Raw genomic sequence first — 20,536 nt, 5'->3', positions numbered from 1 at the left:
AACAGTAGGAGAAAATACAATTATCTGTACTTTCCCTATGACTATGTAGAATTGAGAAAATAGTTCATTCCTAGCTTTAGAAAATGTACACTTCTAATCACAACTGGAAAATTAATAAAACACAGGTCTGCTTTTGGGAGCTATGCAAGACATGCTGTGAAGTCAACAACTGACTAGGATGAGAAACACCATAAACTAATTTCGCAGATGTATTTATGAAATACTACATCAATCCCCAGTTGGCTTAATGTGTGAACACCTGTGCTACAGAAAAGCAAGGTAGTGTTTGTGAAAACATTAAAGAAAAAGCATGCTGATGTCTTTATACTCATATATTCACCATCCAAGGATGGGATAATATATCCATATTACATTGTCAAAGGTTGTTCATCCTGAACTTGTTGCAGTATTTTTAGAATCAATGGGTTGCATCCCTTTAGGCTTTGGTAGGTACTGTCTTAGCAAGACTAAAAAAAAAAAAATTATACCTAAAGATCTACCACCCTGGATTTTGGGAAAGCAGACTTAAGGCTGCCCAAGGAACTAGTTAATAAGGTTTCCTAGGAATCTACTTTTTGAGTGTAATGGGGTTCACAAATGCTGGTCACTTTTTAAAAGCCATATTTTAAGAGCACAGGAGTAGGCAATTCCAATGTGTTCAGATGTCAAGGAAACGGGGCAGAAAGCTGGCTTGGCTCAACAGGGATCTCCTCTGGAACTTGGAAAAAGAAAGCCTATGGACTGTGGAAGCAAGGTCAGGCTACACAGGAGGACTACAGAGTTGCTGTTCTCTGTAGGGAGAGAATTCACACAGCCAAAGCTCAGCTGGTGTTGAAACTGGCCAGCATGTTGGAGGATAACAAAAAAGGGAGGGTTTAAGTATGTGGACAGCAAAAGGAGAACTAAAGAAACATTGGTGTGTTGTTTAATGAGGTTGATCACCTCACAAATATGGATGAAGTTAAAGCAGGAACATCTAATGCCTTCCTCACTTCTGTCTTTAACACTAGTGATGAGCCCTCAGACTCCTAGAGCCCTGGGTTTGAAGACCATGACTGGGAGAGTGAGAAGTTCCTAGGTGACTTTGAATTGGTACAGTATTTGCTGCTGCCACTGAATGCACATAAGTCTATAGGGCCTGATGGGATACATCCTAGGGTAGTGAAAGAGTTCAGGGATGTTATTGCAAGACCTACCTTAGTTATTTATCAACGGTCTTGGGAATCTAGAGAGTCAGCTGGAAGCTGGCAAATGTTATTCCAATTTTTAAGAAGGACAGGAAAGAAGTCAATTTTAATTATAGGTCTGACAATCTCACTTTGGTGCTTGGTAAAATTATGGAGCAGATTATTCTGGGAGTTATTGAAAGACACTTGAAAGACAACGGAGTGATTGGTCAAAGCCAACATGGGTTCATGAAGAGAAAGTCAAGCCCTACTAAACTGATATCTTTTTATGGCATGGTTACCTGCCTAGTGAACAAAGGGAAGGCAGTGGCCATGTGTTTTTTGGATTTTAGCAAAGTCTTTGACACTGTGTCTCACAGTACCCTTCTGGAATTAATGTCCAGCAAATAGTTAAACATGCACACAATATAATAGGTAAACAATTGGCTGAAGGGTTGGGCTCAAAAGGTTGTAGTAATTGGGGTAACACGTGGCTGGGGGCCAGTTACTAGTGGTGGTCTCTAGAGCTCCATTTGAGAGTCAGTTCTCTTCAATGTTTTTGTTAATGACTTGGATACAAGAGTTAGGTCACACTAAGTAAGTTTACCAAAGATAGTAAATTAGCAGAGACCATTGATTCCCTTGAGAGTAGAGAGGCCTTACAGAAGGATCTTGATAGATTAGAGTTCTGGGTAATCACCAATCATAAGACATTTAACAATTCTGGATTCTGCACCTGGGACAGTGTAATCCTGGATGCCTGGATATATGTATAGGCTCAGGGACAAAAGGCTGGAAAGCAGCCATGCAGAAAGGGATCTGGAGGTTCTTGTTGATAGTAAGCTTGATATGAGCCAAAGATGCTCCCTGCCAGCCAAAAGGGCCAACCCTATCCAGGGGTGCATTAAGCTCAATATAGCTGACCATTTGAAAAAAGTGATTGTCGCACTATACCTCAGCATTGCTGCTGTCTCACCTCAAGTTCTAGGTGCAGTGTTGGGCTCCAAAAAGGATGCAAAAATATTAAAATGTGTCCAAAGGAGGGCAACAGAGATGGTGAATGGACTGGAAAGAATGAGTTATGAGAAGCAGCTGAAGATAACTAGGTTTGTTCAGATTAGAGGAGAGGACACTGAGGGGTAACCTCATTGCTGTCTACAATTTCCTTATGACAGGGAATGGAGAGGGAGGTGCTGATCTCTTCTTTCTGGATTCCAGTGGTAGGATTCAAGGGAATTGCCTAAAGCTGCATCGGGGAAGTTCAGATTGTATATTAAGAAAGACTTCTTCACTGAGAGAGTGGTCAGTAACTGGAACAAGCTCTCCAGGGTCATGGCCCCAGGCCTGCCAGTGTTCAAGAATTGTTTGGACAACTGTCTTAGATATATGGTTTACCTTTCAAGTTGTCCTGTGTGGAGTCAGGCGTTGGACTTGATGACCATCGTGGGTCCATTCCAACTCACGATATTCTATGATTCTGTGATACAGTGTTCTACATACTTATCCCCTCCCCTTTTTAAAAAAAAAAAATTCAAACTGCTAAGCAACAATCACAGAACAGCTGAAGTTTGAAGGCGTACCTGGAGATCATCTTGTCCAACCCCTTGTGTTCAAGGAGGGTCAGCTACAGCAGGTTGAAGTGTCATGTTCAGTCAGGTTTTTAATATCTCCAAGGCCAGAGACTTCACAACCTCTCTGGGTAACATGGTCCAGTGGTGAACCAATGGGAAAAGTGTTTTCATACATTCAGATGGACATATATGATTTGTGCTGGATATTCCTGAGAAGAGTCCGGCTCCCTTGTCTTTAATGTCCCCATCAGGTATTTATATGCACAGATTTCATATCCATGAGTCTTCTCTGCTCCAGGATGATCAGTTCCAGCTCTCTCAGCCTTTCCTCAATGGAGAGATGCTCCAGCACCCTCATCATCTTTATAGCCCTTCACTGGACTTAGTCCAGTATGTCCATGTCTTTTCTTGTACTGGAGAGTCCAGACGTGGACACAACACTTCAGGTGTGGCCTCAACAGAGTCTGATTGAGAAGGAAAGCTGAAGGACAATGAACAACGGACATAAACATTTGTCTTACATGAACTCAGTTTGGCTCCCACCTTCTGACATTTATCCATGAAATTGCCTGTGAGAGAATACAAGCTGCCTATCTCTGACAGACATTTTGAAATAGTTGCAAAAGAAAGTACATGAACTAGCAGCTGTCTTTGGGGGGAATTAATATGTAAACTTAATGCCATACTGCTTGTCTTTGAGCTCTCCTTTTAGCAGTATCAGTGGTATGTAGTGTATCAGCGTACTAAGAAAAAAAACATGGCTAAGGGAAAAGCAGGGTCATTGTTTTCCCAACTCATTATATTAATCAGTCTGGCTTAAAGGAAGACAGAACTGAAAGCTATCAGACAGAGAAGAGGTTTAAGAAAGTTATAGTGGCAAAAGCTTAATTCTATTTTCAAAACATTATGCAACAGTGGTTTCCATTCTCTGATTGTCTTTTTTTTATTTCTTCCCATCCCTTTTGCTTTCATCACAGGACTGCAGGCTGTCTTGCAGTTGAATGTCCATTGATATACATTTTTACCCATCAGCAATGCAGATTTTAAAATCAGTATTAACTGTCAATTTTGTTGATGATGCACAAGGCAGAATGGAGCACAGCTTGTGGTTTTACAGCTTTTTGTCAGCAGTATTGACAGCAGTAAAACCCTGAAGCAGAACCTAGACAGAAAACAGATATATGCACTAACAAGATGTTATTTTTAGAGTTTCTTTTCTAGCTCATAGCTTTTTACTGGCCATATTTTAATTGGTCCATTGCCAACATAAAAAAATATAATGTTTTATAGCTGTAATCAAACAACATTTGGGAACTATCTGACCCAATAATATAACTTCCCTTCTGTCTCAATACAAGTACACCTAATTAAATATACTCCAGTCTTCTCCCAATAAAAGACACGTTTCAGCTTTGACCAGTCCGTAGGCCTTACATTAAGCACAGGCTTCTAATTGTACAGCAAAACACCTAATGAGAGAATGAGAAGTGGAGAAGCTTACATTTTAATGAATTTGAAACTTTTCATTTTTTCTCAAATTATATTTTAAAAAGCAGTGTAGTTATAGAAGTGAAAAAAAAAAACCAACCTCCTGAACAGATATATTTTTCTCTTATAAGTTAGCAACTGCAGCTTTCTACACTTCTAACAAAAATACTGACTGGGGTAATATCCTGAAGTTTTCATCACTGGAAATAGCAAATTTTAAGAATGAATGGTGATGGTATTAGTTTTCACATATTTAATAACTAAATAGCAAAGCTTTAATGAGAGGCTCTTTTGTGAATCATTAACAAATCTAATCTCCTAAAAATTTCACTTTATTATTTATATCTGTTAAACATTTAATCATACTTTGTTTAGCCAACATGAGAATCCATATTTTATGAACATGTCTATAACCCTGATTTATTGAAGACAAGGAACGCAACAGTGAGAGAAGTGTTGCACATTTTTGCATCATAGCTCTAGGATTGTTTATGTGGATGTGCTGTGTTCTCAGATTCTTTATTCAGCATAGGTGAGGCTACACCAGGAGTGCTGTGTCCAGTTCTGGGCTCCTCGGTGCAAGAGAGGCATGGATCTAATGGAGGGAGTCCAGCAAAGGGCCACAAAGATGATAAAGGGCATCTCCCCCATGAGAAAAGGCTGAGATTGCTGGGACTGTTGAGTCTGGAGAAGAGAAGGCTGAAGGGGGGGTGGGTTGGAGGGGTGCTGGATCTCATGAATGTTTGCAAATACCTGAAAGGGAGGATGTGAAGAGGACTGATCCAGGCTCTTTTCAGTGGTGTCCAGTGACAAGACAAGAGACAATGGGCATAAACCGAAATACAGGAAGTTCCCTCTGAACATCAGGAAACACTGCCTTACTGTGACAGTGACTGAGGACTGGCACAGGTTACCCAGGGAAGTTGTGGAGTCTTCATCCTTGGAGATATTCAAAAGCTGTCTGGACAAGCTCCTGGGCACCTGGATCTAGATGACTCTTAGCAGGGGTGTTGGACAAGATGAACTGCAGAATTCCCTTCCTCTGGAGGTCCTTCTTCAACTATTCTGTGATTTTGAATTTCTGAAGTTTGCTAATATCTGTCATTATAATTTAAATTTTATTTCAAGCATCAAGTGAAATCCCTGTTGGGGTATCTTACTCTCAGTAATTACATTATGATTAAAATAAAAAATAAATTATAATTAAAAAAAAGGACAGAGCTCAGAGTCTTAGTGAACAAGGATAAAGGAAAATGTATTGGTTTGCAAGGAGAGAGAGAAGGAGAGAGGGAGTGAGGCCAAAAAGGAGGAAGGGAGGAAGGAAGAGAAGGAGGGAGAGAAGGAGGGAAGGAGTGAGGAAGGACACAATAATAGTATGAAATCAGACAAAACAAAAAACCCTTTCACTCAGATTTGTTCAACCACAGTCCCACAGACCAAAAAGGTCAGTAACCTGACTGAAGCCCTAAGGGTTACATGGATGTCACGGAGCAGAATGTCGCCCTGCTTGATTTGTTAGGCACACAGATGGTGGCTGTCGAGAGCACACTCCAGAACAACTTGTACAGTACAGTAGCAAGGCAAGCCACTAATCATATATTGCTCAGTTAATCAATCATTCACCTAAAAAAGAACAGATGGCACATTTCAGAAAGAGTCAATTACAAGTGTACAAAAGGGCTTATCAGTATTTCTGGCCTGTCCTCACAATCTATAAAATAGACTTGTCTGTTTTATGGATTGGTTAGCTGTTCACTATCAAATTGAATTCACTGTCATGCTCATCTCTTTAGAAAGATAATTTAAAATGAATGTATCACTAATAAATTCATTATCCATAAGCTCAGATAAGAATGAGAGACAATAATAAACAAAGCCAAGCTAAACTAAAGGAACTTCGGGCATCCCTGTAAGAAATTAATAGAGTGATTAGTTCCAACAGTTCTTACAGCGATAACACAAAGATGGGTGATGGCCTCAACTTGATGGCAAGTTTTGTTTGTTTTTTGTTTGTTTTTATTTTTTTTGTGTGTGTGTATGTAAAGGCAGAGGCAAGTAAGTTGTCATGCTTCCCTTAGACACAGTGACACGAGATACTTTCAGTCCTGTGCTCCTATTAGGTCAATACAAGTAGAAAGACTGGACTTCAACGTATAATACCCTGAAATCTTTTTACAAGCAAGGTGGAAGGGGAGTTGAAATTTGAGTGTTATATAGTGTAATCCTTCTTCAGCCCATGTTATAACAATTGCTGAAGACCATATTGCACTCTTTTTCAAAAAATGACTTGCAAGGGAATACATCTAAAATCTGTGTCAAGAAGAACATCGATATCATATGGTTTGTAAGTGGTTCATTTTTCAATGTTATCTATCTGCTCTGATAAGCAGTGTTGATTCAGTATTGCTAGAACCTCAGTGTACCAATATTTGGGAGCCTAGCTATTCCAAATGCTATATGGAGACTACTAAGCTGTGCCCTCCAGCCAAAATGCCAAAAGAGAGACAGAATATGTTAATAAAATATTTAAATTTATAAATTGAAATATATGTTTGTAATTAATTAATATTTTCCTCCAAACAATGACCTCCTTTTTGGAGATGGGAATAGAAAGGCTAGAGTACAAAGGTGTTACCATTAACACTGTAATGAAATTACGTCAGCTGTCAATTTACACCTTCCCCAGGTATCATTTGGTAAGTCATAATTGTATCTTTGAAAATAGTTTTTTTCCAAAACTTAACATTGCTTGCAATAAGATACTTAGTTTTTTACCTGCAATTTTCCTGACATACAGAAGATGAGAAATATTTTAAAAATAGCTGAAAAAATAATATTGAGGATCTTCAGAAAAAAGAAGTTCTTGAAATTATAGTAATCACTACATTCATCACAGTGATAACTTTTTTCGTAAGTAGTTATTTCATTAAAAACTAGTATGAGCTTACAGCATTATTATTTGTGATTAATTATTCAGGCAGGTAAATCTGGCTTGTAAAAATAATTCATTTTGCAACATGTTGCTATTTCATGCAGCTCATTAACCCTAATAATCATGCCTTTTAGTGCTACTGAAACTTGTATAGTTAAAAAAAACCCTGATACTGTTAGCATATCTCTGAATATATTTTAACTACTTGTAAATAAAAATGCGGAATGGATTTTTAGTCTTTTCCTTTCTCTTTTTTTATACATCATTCTTCTTCAATTACAGATTTCTTCTAATTGGCTAATTGCATTTTGCAAATCACTCTCAATGAAAACATATTTTCCATGAGCTTTATTCCCAACAAAACTACCAATACTGACTAACAAAATTAATCAATAATATTATTTCCTTCTGCCATGCCTGTTCTGCTCACTGGGGTCTCTGCCTGTGAAAACTTAGGCATTATATTATTGTTCTAATCCAGGATCTATTCTGACTAGAGTAATCGGCAATTATCTTTGTAAGAGAGTAACACAGATTACTCATTGATTTTTAAAGACTTGAGCCATGGCCTGACTATAGTGTTGGAGTCCAGCTTTTAGATTTAGGAAGGCCAGTTTCTGTTACAGTGACTTCTCACCAAGATATTTCCTAGGGCTTATTCTGAACTGGTTAAACTGAACAGCTATGGTCCTTCTAAATTTTTGAATAATTCATATTACATGAGTATATATTACTTCCCTATGTGCACTGCAGTAATGTCAATTGAATACTTTGTTAAGGTAAAAAAACCCCACCACCTTATCATGAAAATAAATCCATCTAAGCTTTATGCTGTAATAAGTTACTGATGGAATCCTGATTGCCTAACACTGATATATAATACTGGTTTTGTCTTACTGAAATTTAGTCACCTGGCTACTTGCATTCTCTTTCTTCTCCACAGAGACAAGCAAGAGCCACAGAAGACTGGTAGGGAGTTATTTCAACCTATCTTAAAATGAGTGTCTTTCTTTTCCATTAAGGATGCAAGAAATGTTAGCTCCTCTGTTTCCAGCTGCGCTACAATTTTAAACACATTTCAGAAGAATTCTCTGGCCATGTTGCCACTTCTCACCCCTCCTTCTCTAGGATGAGTGCTGTATAGGGAGGAATATAAAACAACTTTTTCTAAACCATTTCAGGAATGCACTGTAGAAATCATGCAGTAGCTGCTAAGTTCTTTTTCACATCTCTCTCTTTTTCTGTATCCTCTCCCCTCCACCCTTTCATCTGCCCAATACAATTGTAAGATCAATTCAATTCATGGCACACACTTTGATACGGTCATGAAATGTATTGTATTTCTGTCTTGCATCACTTCTTGTACTAAATCTGAGTACACAGCTTGGAAAACCTGGGAAATGAGCAGTCTGGATTAACCATCTGGGATATAGAGAGTGTCAGGCACATTAGTACAGGCAAGGTTTGGGCAGGCTGGATCTTACTCTTTAAGAAAACTCATTAACACATGTACATTTGCTGTACGAAGTTACATGGGAAAGATGCAGTGCATCATTGTGTTTCTTTATGGTAACTATTAATCACTGTCACTTCGATATGAGATAAGAGACAACGTATTTACTTCACACTCACACAATCCTTCTCTGGTTCCAAAGTATTACTTTAATGCACTCCAGCAATCATATTGTTACTCCTAAGTGCCTTTTCAAGTCACACCTTTCTATCTTTCTTATCATCTACCTTACACAATATGAAGATCAGTTCAAATCATGGCAGTTTTTTTAAGACTGCAGAAAGTACACTTCTTTATCATGTATCACATTTTGTATAAAACCTAGGTACACCATACCTTTTGAAAACACATATGATTGTTCTTACATGTCCTTTTTTTATGAAATGTTTTACTTTACATCTAAGATAATGTGATATCCTAATCCAAATTTTATAAATACTTTTTTTTAAAGTAAAAGTAGACAGTAATTCCCTGTGTTATAGTCTCCCTGGTCACTCTTTTATCTTACAACTGCACGAATGAGAGGAGTTTCTGTTGTACTAATCAGGACTTTGTGCATCAGTTACCAAGCTGCCCTGAAGCAGAGGACTCAAGTTTTCTAGGCTGCTTCCTGTTGTCTAGTGCCCTGCACTCTACAAGACCCTTTATGCAGATATTTTCCACATAATCTTGGTCTCAAAGATATGCAGATAAATTTAATACATACTTAAAAAGAAAAGTGACATGTCTATTTGATTCAGTGCTTCCTTTGTATATACAGGTATATTTGCTCAGAATACCTTCTTCTCTGTTAGTTCTGCTCTTTTGTGAATGAAATTTTTCAGTGTTTCCTAGAGACTCTACTGGTAGAGCATCCGTATCTACCATCCAGTATATGTAGCACCAGCACTTGACAGAACTATTAATAATGAGAAATACTCTCTGTGTGAAGATTTTTCTTGCTAGGTTACATTAAGAACTGATTATATATTTTGATGTTGTTAAATCTATTATCTATTCCTGCTACTGGATATCCAGAAGGACATGAACATTACACCTGTAACAGTCCATAATAGCAGACACCTTTGCATGTTTAGTACTGGTAGGCAATACATGATTCTTGTTTATAGGCTGTTTAGGCGAGAGAAAAAGTATCATTAGCACTAGGATAATTTGTGTTTTCTCTTCACTATTAAGTAGTGACTTTTTTGACCATTTGTGCAGCATATTTGCCATAGTCAGTACCAAATTCATGCAGATCATGTGACGTTTTAATTTAAAGTTTTTGGGAGGGATGGTATAAATCTCTGCTTTTTGAGCCATGTTTCAGTAAGCATATTTATAAAGAGTTAGACCTTTGATTTCTTTAATGTCATGCATAAAGCAAAGTTTAAAATGATCATGATTTTACCAGAAATACACTTTAATAAAGAATATTACTGAAAGTCTAATCCCTTTGAGATTTAATCAAATAACACACATTATATAGTTATACATCATGTAGAAGCCACAATTCTGACATTGTCTTTAATTGTTTTCTTCACTCTTTAAGAACTGGTTGAAAAATAATTCCCTGAATTGCAGCGTTTGGGATGTTCACTTCTACATGAACTTTTTTTCCTAAAAAGAAACATTAGTTGAAAAATTATTTATGTTTTTTTTTCAATGACATAGTTGCTTATTAGCATCAATTAAGAAATCATAGATTTTGCAAACCTGTTACATGATAGTCAATCCATGCTTACAAACGTTGCTGTCTCTCAAGATATCCAACTTTCACCTAAGATCTGGATTCAGGTAACATATATTCCAAAGGTTGTCTTTCTAACCATTGAATTATTCTATAACCATTGAAACAGCTGAAGTGTCCGCTAACTGGGATATTCATCCTGATAGAGAGCTCACTACTTCTGGAGAGGCCCAGCTGTTTGAGCTTCAGCATTTCATGTCCACAGGAAATGTGATGTCAAAGTTTTAAAAGTACAAGGGGAAAGTGGGGCTTGATGGTTCAGAAATGCCAAATTTTATGGGATCAAAGCTTTACTGTGCTGGGGCCTGATATTCAGGTTTCTTCCTTTTTGAGAAAAAATAGTATCAAGTGTTGTTTTGTTGTTGTCTGTTTCTTAAATACACTTGTCAATCTATTTAGGGGACACACTTCTTAAGGTTTATTTGTTGGCATGTTTGCTTTTTTTGCCTAATGCAGATGCTTATGTTCTAGAGGTGTGTTGGCTTTTGGATGCAGGCTTGTTGCTATTACCTAAGTCTTTCAGATACAGAACATCAGGATATACACTTTTAGAATGATCTTCAGGACAGTTCACTTCTAAACCTTACCCCTCTCAGTGAGAGTTAGGCAGTCTGGTTTGCTCCTCAAGTTTATAAAATTATCTTTGAACTTCTATTCGAGTCAGATACTCAGTGCAAAAACTGGAAAAAAACCAATTTAATAAACATCTGTGTTTCTGGCTTCATACTGGGTTATCAAAAAAGGGCTACAGCTTGTCAAGTGGTTTTACCTAGGGTCTTTTATTTTTACAACAAGGTAAAAGTCATGCACCTGATTAAGAAGGAAAAAATGGAGAGTTCATCTGAGTGTGAAGCAAAGCTCAGGAAAAAACATAAAGTAATTTCATGTGGTTGCCAAAAAGGATCATAAGGAACTGGTCTTCTGAAGCACGGACGTAGACATGTGCGTGTCTGTGCCTGTAGATTTATACAAAATAGTAATTTCTTACAGTTAGAGTTTTCTTAAAATCTCATTTGCTAAACAGGCAGGTTCAATAGGGATGAATTAAAGTATACTAAGCTGGCTGTAGTATGGGAGAAACTAACATCTAGTTGTTCCCTCTGTGTGTGTTTTTGAAGGTGGGTATTTTTAAAATTCAGTTGCTTTAGTGAGGGGGGAAAAGAGTGATACTGAAAACCAGCAGTATTTCAAAAAGAAGAACCCATATATAATTGAACACAATATAAACACCACAGATATTTGCCAACAAGCTTGTTTCCATCCGGAACTGTTTAGATCCCCAGAATTATCATAGTCACTACTATGAGATAGAGGAGCTGTGAAAAGCTTCGCTCTTGACATGAATTTTTTTTTAATAAAAATATATTATTTTTAGGAGTCATTTATTTTATCCATGTAGGGGTTATGAACTCTCACTGAATGATGGACGTTAATTTAAGATTAGTTTATCAATACTAGTCTCTAATATCAGAATGTATTCCTGAAACATCTCACTCCCTTGAGTACTTTTCAAAGGGGTTTAATGAACAACAGAGCATGAGACTGGTTTTCTAAATCTGATGTCTAATTTGATGCTTCCAGTTTTTCTTATTCTTGTGATTTATTGATGTGAATTGAAGCCCCATTCAGGGCCTTTTCATACTTCCATGCTAGAATTTGAAACATTGATCAGCCTTATTGGCAGACATAGGACGCAAGAAATCCAGATCTCTTTTCTTTGGGCTTTGGGGGTTTTAGTTTGGTCTGTTTGTTTGTTTCTTTCTTTCTTGAGTAGAACCAAGTGAAAAATTTGCCTGAGAAAAACTGACCTAGAAAATATTTTCTCAATGTTTTTATAACTGAAGTTATTAAACAAAGAAACAAACAAACTGTCTTGGTTTTCATGCAGTTAACAGTTCTACAATGTACAGAAAGATAGAGCACAAGGTCGAAGACTAAATTCAGCTCACCAATATTATATTGTATGACTGCGGGTCATAAAATGAGTCAGGAGACTGCTAAAGTGAGCAAAAAAGTAAAAGCAATATAATACATACAAGTGGGGTTGTTGTATAGATGCCTAAGAACCACTTCACTCAAAATAAACTTTGCTGGCTTATCATGATTATTTAAACATTCAGAATGGGAAGTGTGCAAATAGCTCGTTCTGGTAAAGGAAAGGAAATCCCACAGAATGGATCCATGCAATCAAGAAACAAGAGAGCAGCCTACTCAGCCTCCCATGTCAAAGAGAAGTTCCTGATTTTCCTAAGAACTTCATCATCAAGGTGAAAAACTTTTAAGTTATAGGTCATGTGAGATACATATTAAATGGGAAGGCTAAAATTTCAGAATGGAGCCTGAGGATTAGTTCCAGGCTACTTACAATATGGAGTTTGTAAGAATGAAGATTAAGCACAAAGAAAGAGCAAAACTCTCTGTTAGATGTCATACACAGGGTGAAATCCTTCAAGCTTCACAAAATCAAGCATGATAAAAAATTAGCCATCAGCATCTCAGTTTGTCTAAACAACTGGAATTTCCAAGGAGGCACACATAATCTATTGCATTTAAGGTCAGAGTTAAGGCCTCAGTGCTCCAGGAAAAGTAACTTGTTACTTGATCATTCTTTGATATCCACTTTACCAGTATTTCTCAGCAGGTGTGAAATATTCCATGCTTAATTTCTGCTGATTAGCAGTATTTCAGAGCTGTATTAGTATGCCTGAAATGTGTCTACTATTATATGTTCATAGATGCGCTATGAATTATCTGCATTTTGCATCTTTTTTTCTTGCTAGTCCCCATGAGTATTTCAAAATAGCTTATCTGTAGGAGTTCTCATAAAAAAAAGATACAAAAGTATTCTTGTATAGCCTCTGGTTGTAGTGTCATACTTAATTTCTGAGCCCTTCTTTATTTGATGTATCAGTTAATGGGGAACATGCTCGCATAATCATAGAATATTCATTATCACCTTTTTCTTTCCTTGATCAAGAGCAAATCCTAGTCTTTATCTTTACCGAACTGGTTTGGTTTGGTTTGATTTGGTTTTACCACAGCATATTGTTACTGTAATAGTGTATTGTAGTTAATAACTTTTATTCAGAGGTTGTTTATACAGGATGAGAATTTCCCCTTTTTATAGATATGAAAGTGCAAGAATGGAGAGTAATAGGATAGCAGTCTTCATTTTTCAGTAAGTTTTCTGTCGGGAAATAAGGTGTATAGATTGTCCCCCTTTATCTAGTCCATCACTCAAAGAAGGAAAAACTCATTAAAAATATACAGCATCATCTACAAATTCTACAATATATATAGAGGCCAGTTTACAAGAACAGAATTCAGTGGCTTTAACTATGAAAATTCCTCATTTTTTCTTAGGTGCATTATCTTCCAGCCTTTGAAAAAAAAATAACTGGAGATTCTGCAGGGAGGAATAACGCTTGCTATACAATAATCCTCCTGCTTTGAGCACTTAATGAGTCTCGGTTCCTCTAGGAAAAAATAGTATTGCTTGAACTTGCTTGAACTTGCTAGAACTTGCTAGCACTTCTCTTCACAACTCTAGATACCATCTTTAAGACTGTTTTATAACTGCAGCCCCTTCATCCTCTTTCGCCTGTGACTGTGTTTAAAGACTATGCAGTATATGAAGATTTTTTTTTCACTCAAGCTCCTGACCTTACAATATGAATAAAGTAGTTTGTCAGAAATCATTCTTTCTGTTGCAGATTTTAGAAAAAAAACCCACAAACTTAGGATCATGTGATTTTTAGGTAGTGTTGATACATTTAAGGCCTCAGGTACTTGATCTGATGGTATAAATAACTGCATTTTTGTGGATAAAACTGTAGAAATTGAAGAAGCTGCTGGCCCCACAGGCTGGTTCCTTCTATCTACCAGGGTTTGGATGTCTGCAGCTGAGTTGTATGTACCATTTCTATGATGTGATATGAACTCATAACACTATGAAGCCAATTGCAGTAGCTTTTATCCACACAGAACAGACGTATGTAGGGTTCGGTCATGGGGAAGTGACAAAAGACCATGGGACAGTAATACTTTCTGTAGCACTTTCAAAGCTATCACAAATGTATGTCCTAATTTTGTGAATGAGAGGCAAAGACGAGGTATCTTTTGGAATGATTTTTGTGGACTGTGTTTACAAAGCTTTTTCCAGGGTCGGGTTAATTTTGCCTGTGCTCCAGGACAATGGTCAGCCATGCAGAAGTATAGAAGTGAAAGAGTGCACACTGGTAAATCTGAGCTTGGGCTTCCTTCCCCTCAGCACTACTGCTGAGTCAGGCATGTTGCTGTACAGATAAATGGCTTCCAGGTGCTTCAAAGTATAGGCAGATGGATTTCACATCTTCCCAGAGCGTGAGCAGGACTCAGCTGCACCTGTCTGCAAAAATATGTGCCTACCTGTACATACCACTGCTGTCCTCTCATGCCCATTCCCTGCTCTTCAGGCTTCCTGCCCCTGTTCCAGTATAAACCCTACTGTCATTCTCTAACTCTTTTCCAGTCTCAGCATACTTCTGGTCACTGTTCCAACTCCTTACCACTATCAATTTGTCTTTCATTATATCTGTACTTTAATTGAAGAATGACCGATGCAGGCAGAGGTCTATCTTCTCTGAGTTACATCTTCTCCAGCTCTGTGTTATTTTAGTAAGACTTAAAGTCTTCATCTGTGCCTGATTTTTCCCAGTCCCTAGTTAAGAAGTGTGGAGTGTAAAATGTATTCTGATTTCAGAAATCCTTGAAGGTACTATTTCCAAAACCTAGTAAATCTCTGTTGTATTTGTGGTAAGTGACGCTATTCACAGGTCTGTAAATTCAAGTGGGTTTTTTAATTTAACAAAACAGACTTTTCTCTTTTAGTCTCTGTTTCATGGCATAAGCATACTAAACCTGTTTAAAACGTGCTGTATTAATATTTCATAAATATGTCAGGCATATATTTTCCTTCAGTCTTGCTTTGCTCTTAATATGTCTGAATTATTTCTGTTGAAATACATGGAATTTTCCTGAAGTATAAATCGTTCACATGGTTTCAAATGATTAACATTTAGAAAGGTTAAACATTGTGAAAAACTGAACAAAACCTTTTAATATAGAAATATGCAATAAAGGGCATTTCTTTTGCTGTTAACATGGGCCACATCTTCCTCATTTTATTTGTTCAAATAATCTCTTTGCTATAAGCAAAACTCTACTACAGTTATGGAAGAATAATAAATTTACATTTGGTGCACATGCAGATGCACAAACATCACGTTCACAGAGAAAAAAGATTATATCCTAACTTCTCTTATAAAACTATGAAGCAGCGTGATTTAAACAGATCTCGTTATTAAGACTTTACGCCTTTTGTAACACGTACCATCCTAAACTTTGAACTAACCTTAAAATTAAAGTAAAATTTCATTTGACAAATAAATGAAGAAAGTACATTGTAGATGTATTACCTTTCAGCCTGCTCTCTCCCAAAATATGATCTCATTTACAAAGCTTGTTCATCCTTGTTAATTTCTAACAAGAATCCCAAAATCTCCTTGGATAAGAGCAACAGAGAATGCCAAAGTTTTTAACACAACTCCTGTTGAATTTAAAACGTCTTCCTTAAGTAGAAATTGTTTAACTTCTCTTATTTGCATCATTCTGAATAGATTTTCCTTGTGTTTCTGCTGTAATTTGCAAGGAGGTCAATGGCAAAAATATGCAAATACAAGAAAACTTTGGTATTACCTCATGAAGAGTGAAAGCCTGAACTTTATTCCAGTGACTTTCATATGTGATTACCACTCAACTTTCTCAAAAGGGTTGTAGTATGTTTTATTAAAAATAAAGTTCATAATAGACAAATACAACCCAGTTAATCAGATTAAAACATCCCTGTCATGTAGCCTTACCTTATACAATTACTGATAAAACATAAAAAGGAATTTTGACCTCTCAACTTTTGCTCTTTTAAGTCAAGCAATCTGTTGCTTATTCACCTCAGGAAGATTAGTTTCAGGCTTAAAAAGCAAAGATCTGTATTATGCAAATCATATTTTACAAGTCTTGCTGTTGTTGTTCCTTTCCCCCCACATGTCACCAAAGGACACTTAAGAAGTGATCCATGGGCCACCATCAAAATGATTAATATTCAATTAATCAATATACATTTAGTTATGCTTACACTAATATTCATAGGTAGCGTGGGTTAAAATAAGGAGGTTATTCACAACTTTCCATCGTCTGGCAAATGTTTAGCCATTTCCAGAAAAGCAGGGCTTCATCATCCTAACAGTTACTTGGGGAGAGACATGCCATAGCTACAAACATCTCCCTTCTTCCTTCTTTTCCTAGCTTTTATTACTGAGCATGAGGTCATATGGTATGGAATATCCCCTTGGTCAGTTGGGGTCTGCTGTTCCAGCTGTGCCCCCTCCCAGCCTCTTGCCTGCTCCCAGCCTCCTCACTGGTGGGGCAGAGTGAGTAACAGAAAAGGCTGTGATGCTGAGCAAGCACTGCTCAGCAGTAGCTAAAACACTGGTGTGTTATCAACAGTGTTTTTGTCACCAGTCTAAAAGAAAGCACTGTGCAGACTGCTATGAAGAAGAAAATTAACTCTGTACCAGTACAAAATGGTTCTGCACTCTGATTACACAGCTGTGGAAAATGAAACCTGTTGCCTGTGCTTTGAAGCATAAATTCATGTTGTTACTTATACAGAGATTTGGGGGAATATATACAGACTCTTCTTGAGAACGGAAATAAAATCCAGCTATACCAGTCTGTGAAATGTCCCCTGCTGCAACTGTTATTTACCTCTCTACTGTTCAAAAGGTACTGAAACTAGAATGGGAAATGTAACTGTTTAATTTCCAGAGTATATTGATCCAATAATCAAAGCGTGTTATCATTCTCCTACTGCAGCTTCGTGTCCCTTGTTCAGTATAAAATAAAAGCAATCCATGCACGCCCGACCTCAAACGGAATGGTGTCTCTTCTCGCTGTTTAGACCCCACCACCCATAGGTGGGGATGGTATCTGCTGAAGTTTTCTGAACCATTTGTTAATCACTACTAATATCTGTGCTGTAAACTGAGAGCCATGTGTTCACCTGCCCTGTACACAGCCAGGGCACTGGTAACGAAAAGCACAGGAATATTGTGCCGAATAACAGGCCTACAGATGAGCAGCTCACAGCCATTTGTCCATTCTGGACAAGGCTTGTCTTTCTGTGTGTGGGACTCCACATAGCCTCAGAGGCGTCACTGCCTTTCTTCATACCCCAGATTTTGCTGTACCCATGTACCCCGTGAGCCAAAGTAATGCTGATACATGTATTAAGACATATATATATATAAGCAGATTGCAACCAACTTCACTGATGCACCAAGGATGCAAGGTGGTTTGATTTTGCTTAGGTCTCATCCCCTGTGAATGAGGCTGAAATGCTGTTGTTTGCCTGACACAGCATGACTTGTGAAACTGTGGGAGCTGCCGTGCACATCTTACCTCTAATATCTCAGGCCCTCTATAAAGACAAGGCAAAATTAGGGAGCAACTTAAGAAGTAAGACACAAGAGAATATCTGCACAGTACAAAGCCCTAAATCTGCTACATTTGAGATTGTCCTATACTGACATCTTAAAAAATCTTTTCATAATTATGTCTAACATGTTCTAACATTAATACATTCTTTGAATGTTTTATGATGCTATCTGCTTCCGTGGAGTCTCAGGTAGTGTACTCGGTGTCAGCTGTAGGTTTAAATCCAAACAATAATAATAAATATTGCACATTTCCAGTCTGCAAAACAATAAATGTCAGCTGCACTCAGACTGTAACTCAAGACAATTAACTGGAAGACAAAAAATTGCTTTTTCTTTCCCCTGCTGCCAGAGCTGTAAACTCTTTGCCAAATTGCCTTTATAAGAATTTAACTTCCCTACTGATTAGTTTGACTCACATTAATTTAAAAAATATCTTCACTACAACTTACTAGGCTATAAAAATATCCCTTTTCCTAGCATGAAGCCATTGTGGTTGTTATTTTATTTTAGTCTAAAGCTTTTAAAAACAAATAAATAAATAATTCTGAAATCCCAACAGAAATAATGTTTCTACTTGATAATCTTCTCATCAAAATCTCCCTCTGCGATCTTAAGGTAGTTTTTAAGAGGAAGATTTTTTTCCTCCCCTAAACCTGTTTTAGCTACAAAACGTGCTTACAAAGGAAGCAAATGTTCCACTTCAGTGATTCCAAATCTGAACTACATTTTCTATTTCATTTTAAGACTATATTGGTACCCTTTCTGACCATAGGAGAATAAAAAAACCTTGTCTCTTGGCTGGTCATTTCTTCCATCTGATGTTTGAAATTAGTCATTAGCAAATTCAAACAGGCAATGGAATAATGTTTTGTGTGCATCTTTGTGTAAAACTAATAATCAGTGCTTTGAATAGCTGGAACAAACAGAGGCAGGACAGTGGAGAAAATTCAAACCATAACCCCTGATAACGGAATACTGGGCAGAGGTAGATGGTGTGATGAGGAAAAAATTATTCAACTTAGTCATTCAAAATAGGTGGTAGAGGCACAGATGTACAGAAACGACTGTTTGATTGGCATGCTGAAATCTTTGGAAATTGAGGAGGGAGGTCAGCTAAAAGAAGTGGGCTAAACAGTTTGGACCACAGGCTCAGAGGTGGGCTGGTAGCCTTGGCTAGAACTACAGAACCAAGCAGAAAGCAGGAGAGGGAAAAGGGGCTGGGTGAGTTGGGGTAAAAGTGGAGAGCTGATTGGATCACTGGTTAGTTCAGTATTGCACCATGCAATATATTTCCATACTGATATGCTTAACTGGGCAATCTCTTCTTTATACTAATGATAATGTGGTGTTGGTACAGCTGTTCACTTTTTTTTAGGGCTATTTTGCATCTAGAAATCATACATTAATGGATTCAAGAGCTTTTCTTTCCTCTTAAGAGACAATGCAATCGTTTTGTACTATCAAGCTAAGGTGTATCTAGGAATAAAGTACAATACATTTTACTGTCCTTTAAAAATAATTTGACTGGCTTCATTATCCTGCATTTACTACTTATCAAACCTGACTTGTAAACAGCAGTGTTTTTCATCAACACCAGCAAAGCTTGCATAAATAACAAAGTTATGAGTCTAAAATGATAATTACCACAATCTAATGAATCACATAAATCATTTATAATGAAGTGAAATAAACAAAGACTCAGAAATGAACACATTAACAACTTAAGGTGTTTTATTTTTCTTTCAAAAGCGATGAGTAGTTTAATTTATATGGTGTGTCCATAGACAGTACAACTGGAATTCTATCAGTGAAATAATTAGTAGTTAATCTAAAGGGATAAGCATATCTAGCAGAGTCCAAATTGAAAAATTACTAGTAAAATTGTCATTAAACTAAGAACATTACTATAAAATTATAGTAAATGGCCAATGTGGTTATGAATAAAATTCAGCATCTTGAAGAGATCATTTACTGAACATAACATTTCTCAGCCCCTTACCAAGCCCCCCAAATTTTTAAAAACGAAGTGTACCAAAATGAGAAATGGAACATTTTTAAAATAAAAATTTGCATGTTGACAGAGAAAATAAAGAAGATTAACTTGGATTCTCTTTGCCTACAGTTTCATTTAGGTATGTTGTGTGAGTATGACCTGGGTATGACTCCAGCTGATGGAGGTTTCGGGTCAGGACCATTATGTGCTATAATGATGGTGATTCAGAGCAGCATCTATCTTTTACAATGAGGTAAAGAGATGGTAACCAAGCACGAACAGCTACAGCAGTGATATTGAATAGCTGGTGGATTGTATTTCAAGTATTCTTTTTAAATGTGTGTAGAGAAACAGTTTCAATGTATATGAAAATGTGACTGGATTTCCAAACCATTTATGGATATTCAGAAGGAAACACTAAAGTAGTAGAACATTTTCAACTTAAGTATCCTGAAAGATTATAATATGAATATGATACTACAGTCTCTAATCAATGAATAGTACAGGATTGGTAGACTATATATGCTATATATTGCAATAATGTAACATATTATTTTAATTTATAGTGTGTGATAGAATTATTGTATATTTAGAACACTAAAAAAAATT

Source organism: Phalacrocorax carbo, chromosome 2, assembly GCF_963921805.1.
Source record: "Phalacrocorax carbo chromosome 2, bPhaCar2.1, whole genome shotgun sequence".
NCBI classification, from domain to species: Eukaryota; Metazoa; Chordata; class Aves; order Suliformes; family Phalacrocoracidae; genus Phalacrocorax; species Phalacrocorax carbo.
The sequence above is the reverse complement of the archived record's forward strand: the minus strand, read 5'-3'. Positions refer to the sequence as shown.